At 40.0% G+C, this 15,390-nt stretch overlaps 1 protein-coding gene across 10 annotated transcripts in view; it reads right to left on the bottom strand.

The window, feature by feature from the left end:
• ERC2 (ELKS/RAB6-interacting/CAST family member 2) overlaps positions 1-15,390 on the bottom strand; it is a 916,980-nt gene that overhangs the window by 563,992 nt on the left and 337,598 nt on the right. The gene's annotated exons all lie outside the window — the stretch shown is intronic.

Here is a 15,390-nt window from a genome sequence, read left to right as displayed (position 1 = left end):
GGTGCTGTGTGTATATGTGTGTGTGTTCTCTTTAGGAATGTCAGTTTCTTTAAACTCCTAAAGAACACAATTTCCTTGCATTGTCAAGGACATAAGTATATTAATTATACCTTTTCACTTTCTGTATGCTGATGTTTTGACACCTGTGGCCTTGCTGACCCCAAGAGACTGTCCCTCCCAGAGCAGGCCAATTCTTAAAGACAGTAAAAGACTCAACCTACAACTGTGCCTTTCATGTGCAAACCCACCAATCCAGAGCCCATACTCCTACCCCACCCCCTCCATTAGGCTCTCATACTCAGCACCACTCTTCTCCCCCTCCAATCACCCCAGGCAAGGTACCAGGTAATTAGGGACAGTTTTATGCCCCCAGACACCTCTGAAATTATTCTCACCAGTAATCCTAAAACTGTTTACCTTGCCTTATCCACTCCTTCCATGAAAACCACAATAAAACCTCTTGCCCATGTTTCCCCCTCATTCCTTCTATCTCCTGACCAACTTTGGTGCTTCGTTGTTTGGCCCCCACAGCATGGCATGGCTCCTCCTCTTAGAAACTGTAACAAACTATCTATCCAACGGCAACTGTCTCCCAACCTGTTGGCCTCACCAGACCTAAGTAAAAATAAGATCTACATTTTAAAACAATTTTAAAAAGCCATGCTTCACTCTGTTTTACCCTCACCTAAGCAAGTATGGCCCATAAGCCTGACTTTAGGAACATTTATAGTCATGGGGGTGGGGTGGAGGGGTGATACAGTCTCCTTCCATGTTGTAAAAGCAATATCTCTGGTATTGAACTTGGAAGGGACAAACTTGTCCTGCCACATGTGATGTTCAAGGCATTAATGTCTTGAGAGCAGAAGAGCAAGCTTTAATATCTTCTTTCAGGAAAAGGAGATCACTTTGCAGCCTCTAGGAATGGCAGGCATCCACAGAGGAACAATTGCACATTCACTGGGACAACACCACATGCTTGCAATCATGTGTTCCAGAAATATTTCATTCAATATTCAAAAAGTCAAACTCTCCACATCTTTCCATTTGCCTTTCCATTTCCAGCCACACAACACCATGAAGAATTCCCTGAACACACCTTTTCTATTGTCTCTAGACAGTAGAAATAGTTCCCTCTTCCTGGAATGCCATCTCCTCTGCTAGCCATTTTCCCACCAGGATTCTCTTATCCTTCAATTTTAGTTTGCCTCCATGATGGAGCTTTCCTCCATGCCCCTCAGCCCCTCGGGATTCCTTCTCCTCCTCTCTGACATCTCTTTCATGTTGCCTTGTTTGGTCCTTCTTGGAGGACCATGTTTATCTCTATTATAGATAATATGTAGTGATAGCTAAGACTTTACTGAGTGTACTGTATGTGATGGGCACTGCACTAAATGTTTTACTGCATCTTATCACTGTATGCTTATCCTAACGTTTTCATACAGGTATTCCTTTTGTTCTACAGTTGAGAAAACTAAGTTTCTGGGAAGTTAGGTGAATTACCCATGGTCAGAATATTTATTTGTCAAGCAATAGAGTCTGAATTGGAACCTGGGTCCCTCAGACATAAAGCCTGTGCTCTTAACAGGTGTTATTGCCTCTTTCTGGGCTACAATCTGCCTGGGAGGGTAAGACTGCCCCAGGCATTTGCAAATACCCTAAGCTCAGCTCAATGTTTACTCACAGTGAATAATGGGTACTTACTCCCTGTTAAATAAATAATTCTAGTTATGTTTGAAAATCATAAATTGCAATTGTTCATCCTTTATGCTTTGTCACTTAATTTGGTAATGGGCCATTGCCTGGATTCTTTATGTCAATGTGAAATCATATAATCCTCAGATGGGGACCATTTGGACTCCATTCCATTTATGTAGTTGCTAAGTCAACGACAACTGGCCATACAGACCTGTACCTCTGAAACAAATAATATATTGTATGTTAATTAAAAAAAAAACACAACTGGTCCAATGGACATTTTCTTCCTTAGTGGATATCTTCAACAGTCATGGGATGCAACAGTAAAAAGGTCAGCCAGGGGTATGCTCCTGTACTTTACACCCATTTCACCCCTCCCTAGAGAGTAAGCTTGGGCCAGCCTCAATTTCTACATCTGTAAGCCAGGATAGGAAGAGAACCCTCTTGCAGAGGTGCTATGAAAATGCCATGAAGCCTGACACATATAAAGCGCTAGCACGCTGTTCAAAAGGAAGGAGGATGAAGAGAACGATGACTGCAGCTCACGGAGTACACAGGAAAAACCACAGTAAATGAGTGCTTGCTCTTTGCAAGGGGCTCATCTTAGTGTACGCTGCATTGTCATTTCAGCATCCAATGAGCAACTCAAATGCTCAACACAGGCTGGAGGAAGGACAGGTCACTATGGCAATGAGAACTTCTCCAAGACACAGGGGTTTCGGGGTGAGCAGATTTCAGATACTGGGAAGCCTAAAGGAAGACTACTCTGAGCAGAGGAAATGCACTAAGGAAACTGTCTCAAGGACAGTTGTCCCAGTCTGGTGACAAGAGTGACTGAAGCAGTCCTTTCACACTGTACCTGGACTACCCATGGTAACATAGTAATGGAGAGCATGTTCAAGGGCTCTGGTACTAGACAAGCTGAAGTTAGAATCAGAGCCCTGCCACTTCAGAGTGGGGCTCAGAGCAGGTAACCTACCTTTCTAGGGCTCAGCTTCCCATTCTGTCAGATGGTATGGTTTTGCAGGGACCTATGACTTATATGAGCACCATGCTTGGGCATGGGGTAAATATTCAGCCAACTTTGTTTCATTTATGTTACTTTTTGCTTGTTACTTATATGAGCAGGGCCTATAAAAGTGGGATACTTCTATTTAAGAGAACCATTGTAAAGGTTCAAGGAGATGATACACAATGCTCCCAGACACAGCTTAAAACCCTATAGGTGAGCAATAAATGCAAGGTATTATTGTTAGTATTGGCAGCTATAATATGTATAAGGCTCAGCATTAAGAGCAGAGATTTCTGAAAAGAGAACAACAAGAAAGAAGATAAAGTTAAGAATAAAATGGTCAACTGGATGGCTCAGTGGGTTAAAGTCTCTGCCTTCAGCTCAGGTTGTATCTCAGGGTCCTGGAATCGAACCCCACATTGGGCTCTCTGCTCAGCGAAGAGCCTGCTTCCCCCTCTCTCTCTGCTGCCTCTCTGCCTACTTGTGATCTCTCACTGTCAAATAAATAAATAAAATCTTAAAAAAAAAAAAAAAGAAGAATAAATAGTAACAGTAGTATATTACATGCCAGGCACCAAGCTAGGTCTTTTCCATGCACTAATTTGTTCCTTTTATACAGTCTCATGCACAGGTAGTATAATTTCCAGCTTTCCCTTGAGGAAACTCCTACCAGTACTCTTAAGCAGGAATTGGAAATTCAGGGGAGTAAAGGGCAAGGTTAGTAAATATGTTTGGCTTTGCAGGCTGTGTAGTCTCTTTTGCAATGAATCAATTCTACCCTTGTAGTGCGAAAACAACCATAATAATATATAAATGAGCAGGCATGGCTGTGTTCCAATAAAAATTTATTATAAAGTCTGAAACTAATGTAACCTGTGTGTCAACTGTACTTCAATTTAAAAAAAAGGTGGGGGGGGGCGCCTGGGTGGCTCAGAAGCCTCAGAAGCCTCTGTCTTCTACTTGGGTCATAATCTCAGGGTCCTGGGATCGAGCCCTGCATCAGGCTCTCTGCTCAGCAGGGAGTCTGCTTCCCCCTCTCTCTCTCTGCCTGCCTCTCTGCCTACTTGTGATCTCTCTCTCTCTCTTTCAAATAAATAAATAGAATCTTTAAAAAAAATAAATAAAATAAAATAAAATTTAAAAAGCTGACAGCAGCAAGAGCTGGCCTGTGGGTCATGGTTTGTTGACCTCTGCTTGTAGCCACTGAGATTTTTGAGGTTGTTACAGCAGCATAACCTGGACCATACTATCTGATATAAACACCACTACACTTGACAAAGGGAATCCTGCTGGAGAACAGCAGAGAAATAATGGCATTTTCATGTTTCTCTGAAAGAACATTTGTTAAAACAGAACCATGTACAACTGACTTGAGTTCAGATTGTTATTTAACCTGGTTGAAGAACATCAGTGTGATTTTTAATGCCTTGGGAAGAAGGCACACATTGGACCTTTGGTCAGAAATGCTATTCCATCCCCTTCTCACCTGGTTTACTCCAACTCATCTTTCAGATCTCAGATCAAGTATCTCTTCCTCCAGGAAGCCCCACCAAAAACCAGCTTAGGCTTTCGCAGAACACTTGGACTCCTTTTCTCACTGTAACTGTATTACTGAAATTATTTGAATAATATCTTTCTCTTCCACCAGCTTCAAGAATGCCAGAGCCATGTCTGGTTTTGTTCACTGTGGCATCCCCAATCCCTAACCTAGTGTTTGGTACATAGTCGATACTCAGTAAGTATTTGTTGTGCTGCAGAGCAGTTAAGCAGATCATTAATGGTCACCTTCTACTGATGACTCACAGAGTGGCAATGACCCATCCAAGGTAACAAAATTATTACATGATAGACCTATAATTCAACCCAGATTCAGCAGAAACTCAAGCCTTGATCTTAAGCAGAACAACCCCCACTGGCTGCCAGGGATCTTGGGATAAGGTATGTGGGAAATAAAGGTACTAAAGAAAAGATCACCTTGACCAAAAGGTAGGAAAGTATGGAGGGAGTTGATTGAATACCTTCAAAATAAGAAAGTTCAAAATTTTTCTTTGGTTTATTAAGAGATTCCAAGTGATATCTAACAGATGTGTTTTGTTTGCTCACATGCTATTGCAAAATAATTTTATAATTAGTTGCCAGCATTGCAAAGAGAGAGATTCCACCCAAAACTCTGGATTTCCCACTTTTCCTAAAGTCAGAGATATGGCAACTCTGGACCTCTAATGCCTGAGGGCAAGAACTAACTCTAGATTGAGCTGCTCCTCTCCAGTTACAGCAGTCTCCACTCAGCCAACTTCTCCGCATCAAAATCCTACCTGGACCCTCTCACACTGATATGGGTAACCCTGGGTTATATGGAGACTCAGCAGAGGTGATTTAGAGGAGGAGGGCTACAAGTAGAAATCAATTATTTCATTTCCTTTGGAAAGGTTATCAAAAGGCAAGAAGGAAGGAATGGAGAGGAGAGAGCCGAGGAGAGAGGCGAGAGGAGAGGGGAAGAGAGAAATTGTAGTGGTGAAATTAGAAGCCGAAATAGAAATACTGAAGAAGTGGGAAGTTTTCACTTTTGCTGTAATATTGTAACTGTCTAAACACAGGACCTGGGTGGAAAGAGAACTCAGCTCCTGGAGTACATGGCAGTGATGGAGGGAACATCCACACTCTCCTGCCAGAATGATCTGATTTAGTACCATATGATACAAGGGCTTGTGAATACCTAAGAGAGTTATCCAGTTGCAAAATCCTAGAAACTATTTCATTCAAACCTACCACATCTGGGAGCTGTGTTTAAGTGTGGGGATCGGCAAATTACTCTGTAAAAAGGTGTTCACCATTTTGCTTACCAGGAGTTAACCTAAGACCTTCGGGACATAAAGGTCTATTTTATAGTCAAGATTGGCCAGTGAATTCAACAATCATGATACTTTATATACCACAAGGAAGGAGAGCTATTTCAGTTCCAGAGAATAAAAGCACTGATTAAATCCAAAAAAGATAGGGGGGATGACCCCAGAATCACACAGCTGAAAAAGTATTGGAAATAGGTCAGCCCGAGGTTAAAATGCTACACTACTATCTTTTAGTGATGTGTCTTTGGGACACTTACTTTACTTCTCTGGGCCTCAGTCTTCTTATCTGGAAAATGGGGATAGCACCATCTGTTGTACATTCTACACTAAGACTAGGTTTATAAAGTCTGTAACATACACAGGTTACTCCTTCTCAGCCCTTGCATCTCCCAGAAACAGGTATAGGAACATTTACCATTTGTATCATCTTACTGTCCTTACTTTTGAGAGTACTAGCAAAATGTATCATTATGATATAAGAACAATGAGAACACTCACTATCTTTCAGCAAGTACAATGTCTTTCTGTAAAACAAAAGTATATTCCTTCAAAGAAACCATGGCTTCTGGGATGCCTGGGTGGCTCAGTCGATTAAGCATTTGACTCTTGATTTTGGCTCAGGTTGTGGTCTCAGAGTCTTGAGATTAAGCTCTACATTGGGTCTCATTCTGGGCATGAAGCCTGCTTAAGACTCTCTGTTTCTTTCTCCCTCTGTCCTTCCCTCCCTGCTCGCTCACAGGCTCCTACTCACTCTCTCTCTCACGAAGGAAGGAAGGAAGGAAAGAAGGAAAGAAAATCGTAAGAAAGAAGAAAGGAAAAGTAGGGAAATGAAGGGAAGGGAAGGGAGGAAGGAAGGAAAGGGGGGGGAGGAAAGAAGGAAGGGAAAGAGGGAGAGAAGGAGAGAAAGAAAGAGAAAGAAGAAATCCTGGCCTCCATTAACCTATCTAGAGAAAGCATATAAAGTAAGACTGCCTAAAAGACTTAAGTTACTTCATATTTTTAGATTAATTTTCAAAAACAAGAATGCTCTAACTCTTTGGGGCACCTGGGTGGCTTAGTGGGTTAAAGCCTTTGCCTTCGGCTCAGGTCATGATCCCAGGGTCCTGGGATCGAGCCCCGCATCGGGTTCTCTGCTCAGCGCACAGCCTGCTTCTCTCTCTCTCTTTCTCTCTCTCTCTGCCTGCCCCTCTGCCTACTTGTGTTTTCTGTCTGTCAAATAAATAAATAAAATCTTTAAAAAAAAAAAAAGAATGCTCTAACTCTTAAACATCAAACATCCAGGCATGCAGTGCAGTTAAATATTTTTTTCCTTCTTAAGAAATAGTTATTGCTTCTTAAGGCTGAACTTTGAAGATACTGTTTATCCTCTGCATGTTTAATTAAAATTCTTAAATTTAATTCAGATATTCTCATTAAACTTGTCTCTTTAGAAGATTATTTTAGCAAAATTAATATTTTCTTTTACTAGGTGTTAATATAAACAGGGTAGTTTACTTCGAGCTCTCCTTGAGGAGACTGCAACATTGAAGTCTCACACTGCCACCCCACCCCTGTCCTAATTCCTCCCCACAGCAACAGAATTTAAAGAAAATTGCTGCCACATGTGCCTGACTTACAACTCACACAAGCTCCATGGACTCTGCCTGCAACTCAGCACAGCCCAGAGCCACGATGAACTGCACAGCCACCTAATGGCAAAGAATTTCACCCAGAAGACTACTCTGGTTTTGCCCAAATGGTGAAAGGTCACAGGGTATCACAGCCCACCTCTTAAAAATAAGTCTGTAAAGGGGAGAAGGAGAGGAGAAGGGAGTTGAGGGAAATTGGAAGGGGAGGTGAACCATGAGAGACTATGGACTCTGAAAAACAATCTGAGGGTTTTGAACGGGCGGGGGGTGGGAGGTTGGGGGAACCAGGTGGTGGGTATTAGGGAGGGCACTGATTGCATGGAGCACTGGGTGTGGTGCAAAAACAATGAACACTGTTACGCTGTAAAGAAATAAAAAATTTTAAAAATAAATGAATAAACAATTCATTCTGTTCTAACAACAAAAAAAAAGTCTGTAAAAGCAGAAACATTGGAAACAATCTAATTGATCATCTATAAGGGAATGATTGACTAAAGCATGGTCAGTGGAGTAATAGGAAGCCATGGACAGTGAGGCAGATCTGTGCACTAACACAGAAGAAACTCTAAGAAACAGTAAATGAGAAAAGACAATGATTCTTTTAATATCCAATATGATCTCACTTATGTTTGGAAATCCTAAAATAACTATAAATACATACAAATATATATATACACATATTTGGAAGAATATACCCCTAAATGATAAGGGTGTTACCAATGTGGGGGACATACTTCAGTGTGTCCAGAAAGATAGAAGTGGAATTTATTCTGTTTTCATTGTTTATTCTACATTTTTAAATTGATACTACAAATGTATTTTTACATTACTTTATAAATTAGAAATAAAAATCCATTTGTAATAAAAAGTATGTGGGATCCCCGGATGGTTCAATTGGTTAAGCATCCAACTCTTGATTTGGCTCAGGTCATGACCTCAGGGTCATGAGTTCAATCCCCACAAGGGACTTTGGGCTGAGCGCAAAGTCTGCTTGAGATTCTCTGCCTCTTCCTCTCCCTCTGTCCTCCCCCTGCTCTAAGGGGTGCCTGGGTAGCAAAATTGGTTAAGGGGCTGACTCTTGGTTTTGGCTCAGGTGGTGCCCTCAGGGTCATGGAATCCAGCACTGTGATGGACTCCTCACTCAGCATGGAGTCTTCTTGAGTTTCTTTCTTCCTCTGCCTTTGCACCTCCCCCTGCTCCCAGTGCACTCACTCTCTCAAATAAATAAATAAATCTAAAAATCAATCAATCAATCAAACAATCAAATCTTTTTAAAAAGAAAGAAAATATGAGTCTTCCAACATAAATAAAGAGAAGTAATTGTACTATTTTGGACATCAGGTTTAATGAGTAGATAACTCTGGGGTTTTCCAGGTAGAAAAAGCTCATGGGGAGGAAAGAAGGGCCAAAAAATAGTTAGCAACAGTACAGCCAGGTTTTGGGGGTAATGGAAATTCCTTTCTTGATATCCAAGGAGAAGGGGTGGCTCAAGAGTGATGCCAAAACACCCACTGCTCTTGTAATTCAATCTCTTCGCCACTGCTTCTTCTACTGTTACCAACACCCTCCTTTTCTCTCCACCTCATAGCTTCTCATCGCTCTTAGGTTCGGCTGCCTCATGGCTTCCGGTAAGTTCCTTTTCTTTAGCCTTCTCTCAACATCTCTGCCACTGTATGGGCTCTGTGTCTTTTTACCTTGGCTTCAAACATCCCCAGAGAGCACAGAGCATATTTAATGAACTCATCTACCATTCCACATACCTCTCCCACCACATTTAATCCTTGGAACACCTCTCTAGAATTCAAGGAGACAAGTGACTTGCCCATCCAGTTAGTCCAATCTCAAATCTCACAGTTTGTCCTTAATTCCTCTCGTTCTTCACCTCTGCCTCCATATCCAATTCTTACATGTCCTGACAACTATCCCTCCAAAATGGATGGCAAAACCATCCTCTTTTCTTCACCTCCACACCATCACTGGACCCAGGCCACCGTCACTGGACCCAGGCCACCATCACTCCTCACCAGGATGTGTGCAGTAGCCTCTCAGGCCATTCCCACACAGCAGCCAGGATGGTCTTCTAGGAATGAAAACCAGACCACCTACCACCTTGTTTAAATCCTGCCAGTGGCTTCCCATTGCACTGTGAACCCAATCTTATTTCTTTGCTGTGGCCAACAAGAACTTTGATTGGCCATCTCTCCAAGTTCACCTTCTCCTACTCTCCTCTCATGGATTCTACTTGGGCCTCACTGGTTTCTCTTTGTTCTGTATACACAAAGCTCACTTCTGACTGAGGGCCTGGGAGAATGCTGCATTTTACAATGGTCATCGTTTTCCTGTGTACAACTAATTCGTTTTTTTTACATTTTCTCTTTGCTTTAAGTCTCCTCTGTATGTGGGCTGCAAATTAAACCAATACTATACATTTAAAAAAAAAAACAAAACTCCCTCCGTCTGGGATCACTATCTGATTTAGCATACTTACTGTTAAATGGTCCTTTTCATATGTGTTTCTTTTCTCTACCATCATCCCCCAAATTTACATTTGAATGTAAGCTCCATGGTAGCAGGGATTTTTGCCTATTATGTTTACTGCTGTCCCTAGTATGCAGGGTCACGTCAGAAGACATCATAGAAGACATCAATGAATATTTGTTGAATGAATAAATGGGTAAATTTTTAGTTGACACAGCACTAGGAAGACACAGGTTTGGAACTCTAAAGCAGTCTTTTCTCTGACCCCAGAACTGATGAGCTTATCCCCTGTGTTATACAGCCAAACCACCCATCCCATCCCATCCCTATTTCTCTTCCCTACACACACACACACACACAGCAAGTAGGATATACCAGTCACAAATTATTATTCACTGTTCCTTATACATACAGGCTACACTTTCACCCTCTGCACTATTTCTCCTGCTTCAAACACCCTTTCTGTCACCCCTTATCCATCACAGTAAACACTGATCTTCCTTCTGGGTCCATCTGAAAGTCCTCTCCTCATTAACACCTGTCCTAACTCCCTCCCCCACAGACATGTGAATTCCTGGTGTTTTATACTTCTCTGTTTCTGCCTTTATTATTGAACACATTCCAAGATACTATTTTTGGTTCGGAGTCTCTACACATGGAGACCTTAAGGACAAGGGAATGTCCTTAATCTAACTAACTTACCCTGAGGTTTCTCAGTCAATATGTATTATAGATAATTATTAAAACCCACTCTAACTATGGCCATTTTGCACACATAAAAGTTTTATAAAATAAAAAAGGCTATAAGAAGTACCAGGTAGTACCAACTTCATAAGACTACTATAACGATTACATCACAAATGGGTTCCACATCTGGGAAGTTTAATAAATATGATATCCTACTATTGTTTTGGTTAATAATACATAAGACTTCTTGTTAGTAAAATATGTCAAAGTGCATTAGTCACTTCATTCTACTGATTTAACCAAGTGTAAGCACCTAGGGGAAAAGCATTTTAATTATGTTTATCATCAGTATAAAGCATTAAATGGCCAATAAAAATAAGAACTATGTGCTTTAGAATTGTTGCTAATGTGAATTATAAATTTCAGCTTAGGAAATAGTGCAATGTCCAGGGTAAGACTTGGCATAATAATCTCTCTCAGGAAGATTGGCATTATAGCCAAGTACTATAAAAATGAAAATAAAGGCAAAGTTACATTCACTTTCCCATAGTGGTCACTCAAAGCAACATCTTCCCAGTCTGGGAGACTTTCCCAAACCTTGTCAAGATTCTTTGATAAAACCCACACCTACAGTTGCTAAAGAGAGGGAACTGAACAAAACTAGATTTTGCAGAAGCAGGAAAATAAATAAGTTAGGATGGCTCCATCCTCAAGAAACTCATAGTCAAGTCTAAAAGCAATTCTGAAAACTCATTGGCAAGTACTATGCTAAGAGAGAGCAGAGAAAGTGATCAAGGCCACAACATTCAGGGATCATGAGCAGGAACAGACTTCTGCCAGCCCCTAAAGATACATGGAGAAAGGAAGATGAGAAATTTGTCCAAAACCAAAGAGGAAGGGAGGAAAAAAAAAAAAAAAGGAAATGAGCTTGCCAGAACTTATCTATACAAGTTCTAAAACTGAAGAAAAGAAATATTTCAAATTGCCCATGTCTTAATTCTCTCTCAAAACTTCCCTAAATTAAGGAGCATTCTTTTCTTCTTTTATGTTCTCAAATTCACTCTACAATACATCGAGATATCTTGGTAACAATCTTAGCTCTATTGTATTGCGCCCAACATGTGGTGTCACTTTGAAACTCACTTATTTTTAATGATTTTTTAAATTTTGTTCATTTATTTATCTGAGAGAGAACAAGAATGAGAGGGCACCAGCAGGGAGAGGGATAAGTGGACTCTTAGGGCTTGATCCTGGACCCTGGGATTAGGACCTGAGCCAAAGGCAGATCTTTAACCCACTGAGCCACACAGGCACCCCTAAAACTCACTTTCTAGAGAAAGACTGAGAACTGGTTCAGTTCTTCTAGACTGGGATTTAGATAAACTCAATTTACAAAACACACACCAGCATACTCTAACAATTCATTCCATAGTAAATGTTGTTCTCCTTTTGTAGTATTTGAGAGGTTTCAAAACCAGGACAAAGAATAAAATTTATAAGGTTTTACTATCTGTATTTCATTTCTGATATACTTTCTCTTTCTAAAATATGTAAGATGAATATTTAGAATTCCTTGAACTAGACTTATGTTTTACTAATAAGAAAACACTGAGATTGTAAAATGAATAGAAGAATCCAAGCAGGCAAAATAAAGTCTTCTAAACTTCTAGACTGAGTGTGAAATAGAAATTAGATCCTCTGATGACTGATACCCACCAATGTGGGTAAAAGAAATGATGTCAAGCGCAAATCATGTGGCCATGGTCTGTCCCTGGCAACCCAAACCATTCCAGGGAAGTTCTGGGGAACGGACCCTGCCTAAATGGAGTGAGTCATCAGCAGGTCCCTGACATCAGCCAGCTGCACTCTCACAGCAACTGCCTGACTGAATGAAAAAAGATTTCCAAACCTTCCACATAAAAAAGCTCAACCAATTCAGCTCCCCTATCATATTTCTCAATGCCTTTCTCTAGGTCTTTTCCATCCAAATTAACTTTTCATAAAAACAAAGACTTAGAAAAACTAAAAAAGTTAAAAGAAGGGCACCTGGGTGGCTCAGTGGATTAAAGCCTCTGCCTTCGGCTTGGGTCATGATCCCAGGGTCCTGGGATGGAGCCCCACATCGGGCTCTCTGCTCAGCAGCGAGTCAGCTTCTCCCCTCTCACTCTGCCTGCCTCTCTGCCTACTTGTGATCTCTCTCTGTCAAATAAATAAATAAAATCTTTAAAAATAAAAAAAAAGTTAAAAGAAGACTTTTTCCTTCTCAAATGTTTAATTTCATTGATTCAGTAAAAGGTCTACAATCATATTCAGGGTCACCATCAAGTTTAAAATAATGTAACAGAAAAAGCATCTGTGTACATAAAGACACAATATGCCAGGGTAGGTAGATAGAAGACATCTTATACCATGTCGCTGGGAATGAAATTCAAAGAGCCTATGCAGGCCACTACTCATATATTTTTATTTTGTTTTCAATGTTTTCGTACATAAATTTCAAACATATATAAAAACACAGAAAATAGCACAATGAATCTCCAGGCACCCACTTCTCACTTTACATGTACCCACTCGTGGCTCCTACTCCCATTTCTTCTATGCACCCCAACCACACACCTTTCCCAGTTCCCTTATTATTTAAAATCAAATACCACACATTGTATCATTTCATCTAAAAATGCTTTAGTACGTATCTTTTTAAAGATTTTATTGATTTATTTGTCAGAGAGAAAGAGCACAAGCATAAGCAGGGGGAGCAGCAAGCAGAGGGAGAAGCAGGCTCCCCATTGAGCAAGAAGCCCAATGCAGGGCTCAATCCCAGGACTCTGTGGTCATAACCTGAGCCGAAGTCAGACATTAAACAGACTGAGCCACCCAGGTACCCCTTTATTATGTATTTTTAAAAAGATAAGAACTCTACATTAAATTTTTAAAATTCCATCATCACACTTAGACAAATTCACCAGTGATTCTTTCCTATCATCAGTTTAACCTAAAAACTCCCCCAGCGACTCACAATTTTACCATTTTACTTATCTGAATCAAGATCCAAACAAGGTTCATACATTATGATTGGGTGATATGTCTCTTAAGTCTTTCTTGATCTACAGTTTCCCTCTCCTACCTCTTTCTCTTTTTCCTTGAAAACTTTTTTGTTGTTTTAAAACAAAAACAGAGTCATCTGTCCTACAGGAGTTTCCCATGATGGGGAACTTGCCCACTGCAGCCCTTGGAGCTGTTTCCCAACTTCCTCTCTGTTCTATTTCCATGAAATTTTGGTTTCATTTTTCTGACAAGACTCTAATTGCAATAGAGAGTACTTCCATCTGGAGGCATGTACTATTTGATGTGACACCCATTAAAACTTAATCACCAGGATCCACTAATTAAACATTAGAGGATGCAAAATGGTGAGATTCTAGCATTCTTCATTTATTAGCTGGAATACCTCTACCTTGAGAATCTTCTCTTCATCAACTCTTGACTACTCTGAGACACAATTTATATAAAAAAGAGTTACAATAAATGCTCATTTCTTTCCCTTTATTTGCCTGGTTCAAAAATAATGAATTGGTTCCCCAGAATCTACAAGAGCGCTTTTTTTTTTTTTTTTTTTTAAAGAGTTATCATTCTGAGGAACACCTGGGTGGCTCAGTCATTAAGTGTCTGCCTTCAGCTCAGGTCATGATCCCAGGGTCCTAGGATTGAGCCCCTGCATTGGTCTCCCTGCTCAGCGAGAAGCCTACTTCTCCCTCTCCTGTTCCTGCTGCTGCTTGTGTTCCCTCTGGCTGTGTCTCTCTCTGTCAAATACATAAACAAAATCATAAAAAAAAAAAAAAAAGTTAACATTCTGAACTCACGGATTTAAGCATATCTTGTGCGTTACTAATGTTCAAATTCTTTGTCCAGTGGGCACATTTTTTTTTTAAAATTTGCTCCTGAGTCTTTTTGACATGCCCTGTCTTTGATATCTTCCTCACTTTCTGATATGACAAGCTGGTCTAGGCATCACTCCCTGCCCCAGACATAGACTTTTCCATTTCTACAAAGGCTTTTCATGGGAAAACAGTAAATCTGACACTAAGAATGTTCATTGCTACCAGATTGGTCCTTGTTTCTAGGGCTTTACGGAGCCATGGCTAGAATATAAATATAAAGCACTTATTTATATAAGTTTATATGTTGTTAAAGAGGAAACAGAACTTAAGACTACAGTCACCTCTTTTCTTAACTTCATCAGTCTTGCATTGTATTTTTTTTCCTCCTAAGCTCTAATGAACAAACAGAAACACTCATTTGTTTTATCCCAGTTTTCACACACACACCAGCCTTAGAATAATAATACCCACATTACAATCAATAATATAATTACTGAAAAAGGTTTCAGATTCTTTGCATATTTTTTTGTCCTGGACTGTATGTCTACTACTAGAAATGTACACTCAAAGTACTCTATTTTAAAGCCACTTGGAATAGATCCTCTCTGTGTGGTTATGCTATTCCTCAGAGACATAGATAGGTTTGTTGAATTTTCCTTTTAACTTTCTAGGGATCGCCTTTTTAGATTCAATTTTGCTTTTTAATTATGTATTTACATGGCTCCAAAGTCAAATCTATAAAATAAAATATATTCAAAGTCTGGGTTCTCTCAATGTCCACTCATTCTACTATAAAACAAGTAATATTATGGCTTGTCCATCAATTTCTTTAAAATATAAGCAAATACATACATTCATATATATATTTGCATTCCTCTAATCTCTTAGGTAAACAGTAGCATACCCTATACACTTCTTACCAACTTCTTTTTTCTTTTTTTTATGTAATATATTCTATAGGTCACTCCATATCAGTATATAGAGATATTCTTCATCTTTTACACAGCTATAAGTAATCCATTTTGTGGATCACAATGAGTTATTCAATCAGTCCCCTCCTCGTAGTCATCTTGGTGGTTGCCACTCTTTTGCTATTATAAATGGTGTTGCAGTGAACAGTCTCCAGTATTTTGTCTTTCTACTAGTGTATCTTTGGGATCTAG

The sequence above is a fragment of the Neovison vison genome, chromosome 6 (assembly GCF_020171115.1).
Source record: "Neovison vison isolate M4711 chromosome 6, ASM_NN_V1, whole genome shotgun sequence".
Classification (NCBI taxonomy): Eukaryota; Metazoa; Chordata; class Mammalia; order Carnivora; family Mustelidae; genus Neogale; species Neogale vison.
This window is presented reverse-complemented; position numbering and strand designations above follow the sequence as displayed.